At 47.4% G+C, this 6,028-nt stretch overlaps 1 pseudogene; it reads right to left on the reverse strand.

Moving 5' to 3' along the window:
• Positions 1 to 2,726: 2,726 nt before the first annotated feature.
• LOC127199020 (P2Y purinoceptor 3-like) lies at positions 2,727 to 5,659 on the reverse strand (annotated as a pseudogene).
• Positions 5,660 to 6,028: the final 369 nt, after the last annotated feature.

Genomic DNA, 6,028 nt, shown 5'->3' on the forward strand with positions numbered 1-6,028 from the left:
CACTTCAGCCTGTTTTCTAGCCATGTCAAATTACCCCCACTCCCCTTACCCTGTTAGGAGCCAACTGATGCCTGCAAATTGGATTTACCCATAATGATCCCACTTTCTGTTTTCTTTGCTGCTTGGAAAGGTGTTTGGATAGAAGTCACATTCAGCTTTCAGCATGTGCACAACCCCTTTTGGGCTCCTCTCAGCCAGAGTGCTTCCACCTGCCCCCGAAAACCTGGGTGACCATGGGTCTCCATTTGATAATGAATAGCTGACATGGTTTCCTTGTAGCTGCCTCCACTGTTAATTGGTGTTCACACGTTATTTGTTTTTATGTTTTTATTTTTTCCTCCTGTGGCCTATCGCCTCCTGAAGGGCTGGGATCTTGGTGGTCGCAGTCATTTTCATCCATTATAGTTCTAATTATGGTCATCTGAACATGATACTCACTGACTTTCAGTTTTATTTTTAGCCTGTCCAAACAACCAGAAAGACTACAGAAGATGCCAAAGAACCAAAGGCTAATGGACTTGAGGGTCTCAGATTTCCCTGCACAGGTGGGCACACTCAGGAGGGACATTTGGTCTTTTGGGTCTCCCCATGTAAGGAGTTTTTCACTAGTCATAAAGGACGTGTACAAAGCTCTCCTGTGTTGGAGGATTCAGTTTCCCTCACAATGGCAACTGACTGATTTGATTCATGATTCTTGGAAACCAAGGATATGGTACTCACTGAGTTAGACTGTTTTTCAGCCCAACTTGCTGCAACTAAGATTAAGATGTCTGCTTACACTTTTTGTTTAGGAGGTAAACAAACAGATTCAAAAATCAGCTTTGTGTGTGTCAGACAGACAACTGCAAGCACATGGGTGAACTGGAGCTTAACCGCAGCAAAACACTGTCTGGGAGTGTGACATAGTCTTGAGCTGAGAGGCATTCTGTGCTGAGGATTCCCACCTTCAGGGTTGGAAGGACAGTGGGCATTAGAGAGTAGCTCATTGTGACACGGAATGGCCCCACACTTTCACTGGGAGCCTGGTGCTCTGATTCTGCAGTGTTGTGGACATGTATTAAAGCCTAAGTGTGAAAATCAGAATAGTTAAGCTGGCTGAATCTTTCCTACATGGTGTGCAAAGAAATTGCTAGTGTGTGTGTGTGTGTGTGTGTGTGTGTGTGTGTGTGTGTGAGAGAGAGAGAGAGAGAGAGAGAGAGAGAGAGAGAGAGAGAGAGAGAGAGAGAGAGAGAGAGAGAATATGCAAACAAACAAACGGTTTAAGCCCTCTCTGTTCTTGTAGAAACATTTATATGGAAACGGCTGACCTGCTAATTAGAAAGCTTCCTTGCTATTCATTAGACCAATTATCCTAAGGAATTCTTCTAAGCAGCACTTAGTTTTGAGCTAATTATTGGTGGCCTTGAAAGCAATAAACTGTACTTTTAGAATGAAACTTTATGATTTAGACATATGCCTGGTTTATACAGGCGTGTTCCGTAATTAGAGTGCTGTAGTGGGAGGGGGAGGTTTGGTTCTTCTGAGAAGGATTTGTTCATCTCTTCCTGGGGAGATTATAATGATCATTGTTTAGATCAGAAAGGTCCTTGGGGATAGTATTGCTTCAAAGAAGAGTCATTTTGTATGTGTCTCAAGGTTATATTATTTTTTGGATTGCTTTGGCCCTTTACTAATTAAAAAAATTAATTTATAGGAGGAGTTGGGGGTGAAAGTAATGCATTATACACATATATGAAGTTATCAAAGAAGGAAACCAGTGTGTTATATAAAATATATTAAAAGACTGAAAATTAATTTAGAGAACGGAAATTGTGTGTGTTGTCAGGAATGGATGCACTGTGCTTAAATACAAATAGAAACGGTCATTCAGAAAGATATTTGACTCCATAGCTACCATTTTATCTGGTGGAGCTTTTCCTAAGTGGGGCACTGTTAAGGAGTATAGTAAGAGAGCACGGGAGGTAGACTCTATGATCTGTCAGTAACGTGGAAATGAGCCCGCTGCCCTATGGGGACAGGCTGTGTTGTTGAGCACTTGGACACTTGCCATATGGGGAGGGGGGTCACATGCTTCTAGGGCCTCTGCCTTGCTTGGAGCTTCCCTTCAGTTATGATCTGAGTGGATCACCTCCAGCTGGGGGAACTTGGCCATAACCTAATGTGTCGTGCTGCAGTTTCCTTACTGTAAACAGGTGACAACAGCACCCAAGTCTAAGGTGCGTCTCTCCGCTACACAGTGAAGGCTTCATTCACTTCACTCACTCACCCCCTCAGCCCCTGTCCACGGTGCAGCACTCTGCGGGGCCCTGCTGTAGAGACTGGTGTTGGGGGGGGGGGTCAGCTGTAATACCAGGTTTCTCTCCTGTTCGAACCAGTGTTCCAACAGGACTACACGCATCAGGAAAAATATATCTCCCACTGACAATGATCAGTGAAGACAAAAGAGTGATCGGGTTATGGGGAGAGGTTAAGGGGTATGGGGGTGTGGAGGTGGGAGAGGGGTGCAGCAGAGGCTTCCAAGGTGCTGACTTTTGAGCTGAGACCATAATGACAAGATATCAATGTCAGCTTACCCTTGGTTTGGTGGCTTTCTCTATATTCTTATTTCCAAATCTCTCGCCCTTTCTATAAAGCCCCCTCTTTTACCAGCACCCCTGTAAGAAGGCTTCAGCCCCTCTCCCACTTAACGAGCCCCTGTTCTGTGTCCACTTTTTTCTTTCCAGACTTCATCCCGGCAGGGCCCGGATCTGTCTAGCACCTTCTACCGCACCAGTGGGGTGCTCACCCGCCTTGTTCTGTCTCAGCTTCTGTAGGAGCTGGGCTCTGTTGTTGCCCCGTGACAGGAAGTACAGGACCGGGTTAAGGCAGCTGCTCATGCTCACCAGAGGTCTACAGATCTTGTAGGCCATGCTGGCTGCTGACAACAGTCGGCAGTCCTGTGAGTTCAGGAATCGGATGACCAAGTAGAAAGATCGGGCAACATGGAAGGGCACAAAACAGAGGGCGAAGAGGCTGCACACCAGCAGGATGGTCCGAATAGACTTGGCACGGGCCGTGTGACCCGCCATGGGGAGGGCCTTCCCTGGATTCGTCAGGCTCCGGATCATCAGAGAGTAGCACACCAAAATCATCAAGGAGGGAAGGACAAAACCAGACAATGTCAGAACCGCGCCGTAGGCAAAGAAATGATGAAATTCCTCTGGGCTGGCTGTGTCGTAGCAGACCACCTGTCCATTGACAGAGCCCGTGTGAGAGTAGACCAGCGTGGGCAGCAGTTGGAGGACTACCAGGGTCCAGGTGGCGGCAGCCGCTCGCCAGGCGTACCGCTGAGCCCGGTAGGACAGTGAGCTCAGCGGGCGGCACACGCCGAGGAAGCGATGCAGAGAGATGCAGGTCAGCAGCAGGACGCTGCTGTAGAGGTTGGTGTAGAAGAGGAAACGCACCAGCCTGCACGGCATCTCCCCAAAGAACCAGGTGTCGCCCACTGCGTAGGTGATGATGAGGAAGGGAAGGCTCAGCACGTAAAGCAGGTCGGCCACCATCAGGTTCATCAGGTAGATGGTGGCACAGCTCCAGGGCTTGGTTTGGCACCAGGAGAGCCATAAGACAGCCCCGTTGAGGGGCAGCCCCAGGAGGAAGATGACGCTGTAGGTGAGAGGTAGGTAGACTTGCTTGTAACTCTCTGAGAAGTGGCAGGCACCTTGCTCCTTGGAGGCGTTTGTGTCTAGCTTTTCCATCTCCAGGGAGGCGTCTAAGATGGCCTCTACTTCTGCCTCACCTGGGAGGAAATAAAAGGAGCAGCCAGCATCAGGACCTCAGCGGGCTGCTAGTCTCTCCTGACCTGGCATTCAGTTTTGCTCCCAATCTTAGAGTCCTTACTTGAGCAGAAGCAATCCAGGGGCAAGATGCCTTAAACCCAATCTTCTGACTCGGTGCTTAGACTTCTGGGCCTCAGGGTGGTCTTACCTCGACTCGTCTGCTCTCTGCTGTTGGTAGAACTGCAACATGGGAGCCAGTGGGCATGGTGGCTGTCATTTAAATGGGACCTAGAAAACTGCCAGTTCCATGACCCACCCCCGTTGCTAGAATCCTTTGCATAGACTCAGAAGCTCTTTTAGGGCACACACTCTGAGAGGATGGTGCACCCTAAGGTGATCTGATACTTCCCACAGTGTGATGCTAGCCACATACACCATAGTGGAGCAGAAAGTGACCCGTGGGGTTTCAGGGGGATTAGGGAAAACACAGGTTTTGCCTATAGGCTCTGTGGGAGGATTTTGATTTGTATCCCTTTCAGGATTTATTAACTGCCTATTTGAATACTGGGGACAATTTGCTTATTAGCCATCTCAACCTCCTGGCCATTTAAGAAAAACAATTTCAAACTATGAAGCCAGGTGCAGTTTCTTACTGCTACCCAGGCTGACAAAGCAGCTCCAAAGGATGGCCTTCCATAGCAACAGAGGCTGGAATTTGCTGTCACTTTAGGTAAGCCAGTGTGTGGTCAGCCAATTAGCATGGAGCCCAGGGGCTTGAATGACGTCTAATTCGAGGACTTAACAGTAGGCACTTAATATTTAGAAAGACGATTAAAATTAAAAAGTGATAAAATCAGCGTGGTGGCGTGCACTTGTATTCACACCACCAGGAAGGCCAGGAGACTGAGACCAAACTGAGCAATATAGCAAGACCTTGTTTCAGGCCAAACCAAATCAAACAACAACAGCAGCAGCAAAATAAAACCTGGCAAGAAAGAAAAGCTTAAGGTAGATATTTGCTGACTGCCGACAACTGTATATATAGAGCTTTATTCACAATGAAAACAGCAAAACTTGGGTGGAAGAGAGAGATGAGTGGGTGAAGGGCTTGTTGTGGTAAGTGTGAAGACCTGTCTTTGATCCTCCAGATCTCACATCTCAACAAAAGTCAGGCAAGGTGGCACAAACTTATGAAGCCAGCATGGGAGAGGTGGAGACTGCAGGATCCCTGTGGCTGGCAAGCCAGTCTAGCCTACCTGGTGAGTTCCTGCCCAGTTGAAGATCTCATCTCTATAAAAATAAAGTAGAATGTCACCTAAAGAATGACATTCAAGTTAACCTTGGCCTCCACACACATGTGCACAATGTACATATATACCTGCGCACACACACACACACCCACACACACACACCCCTTGTTCTCCAGGATCTCACACTTTCATGGAGGAAGTTAGAAATGGCTACAGCTAATTGTAATTTGTAATAAATGGTCACAAAAGCTGTGGAACATGGCACGGTACAGCCACTGAGGGACCAACTGAAGGTTTCTTAACATAGACAGCATTGGGGGCTGGGTGTGGTGGCACACACCTTTAATCCCAGCACCTGGGAGCCAGAGAAAGGCAGATCACTGTGAATTTGAGGCCAGCCTGGTCTACAAAGCGGGTCTAGGACATCCAAGCCTACACAGGGAAACCCTGTCTCGAAGAAGAAGAAGAAAGCTTTTTGCCTGGGAGAGGGAACTAAATGTAGTTTCATTCATTTTGTTCCCTGTAATCTTTCATGCTGGGGTGCTGGAGAAGCTCTCTTCCCAGCCGGGCCTTTCCCACACGTGACTGACCTTGTGAATCAAGCATTAACTGGGTTTTACTGAAGAAGGTCAGAGAACCCTTGAGGTACATTGTGGACTTCAGTCTGATGGACAGCCCTCTGATTGGGTCACTGATTTGGCCCCACCCAAGAACTCTTGGGTGCTGTTTATAGGACTCAGAAGGCTGAGGCAGGGGATTGTGAGGTTGAGGCCAGCAAGGCTACATACAGAACAAGTAACAGGCCATCCTAAACTATATGGCAAGATTCTGTTTCTGATAACAACAACAACAACAACCATTAGAGTCTTACTTTTTTTTGTAAAGATACAAACTTAAATATAAGAATTGATTTTAGGGTTTAGTATTTTACCTGTGTCTGGAAAATATGTTTTTGAGGTGATAGGAATTGAAGTAGGGACTCCACAACTGTTAAACACCACTGAGCTACATGTAATCATC

This window comes from Acomys russatus, chromosome 15 (assembly GCF_903995435.1).
Source record: "Acomys russatus chromosome 15, mAcoRus1.1, whole genome shotgun sequence".
In the NCBI taxonomy this organism is placed as follows: Eukaryota; Metazoa; Chordata; class Mammalia; order Rodentia; family Muridae; genus Acomys; species Acomys russatus.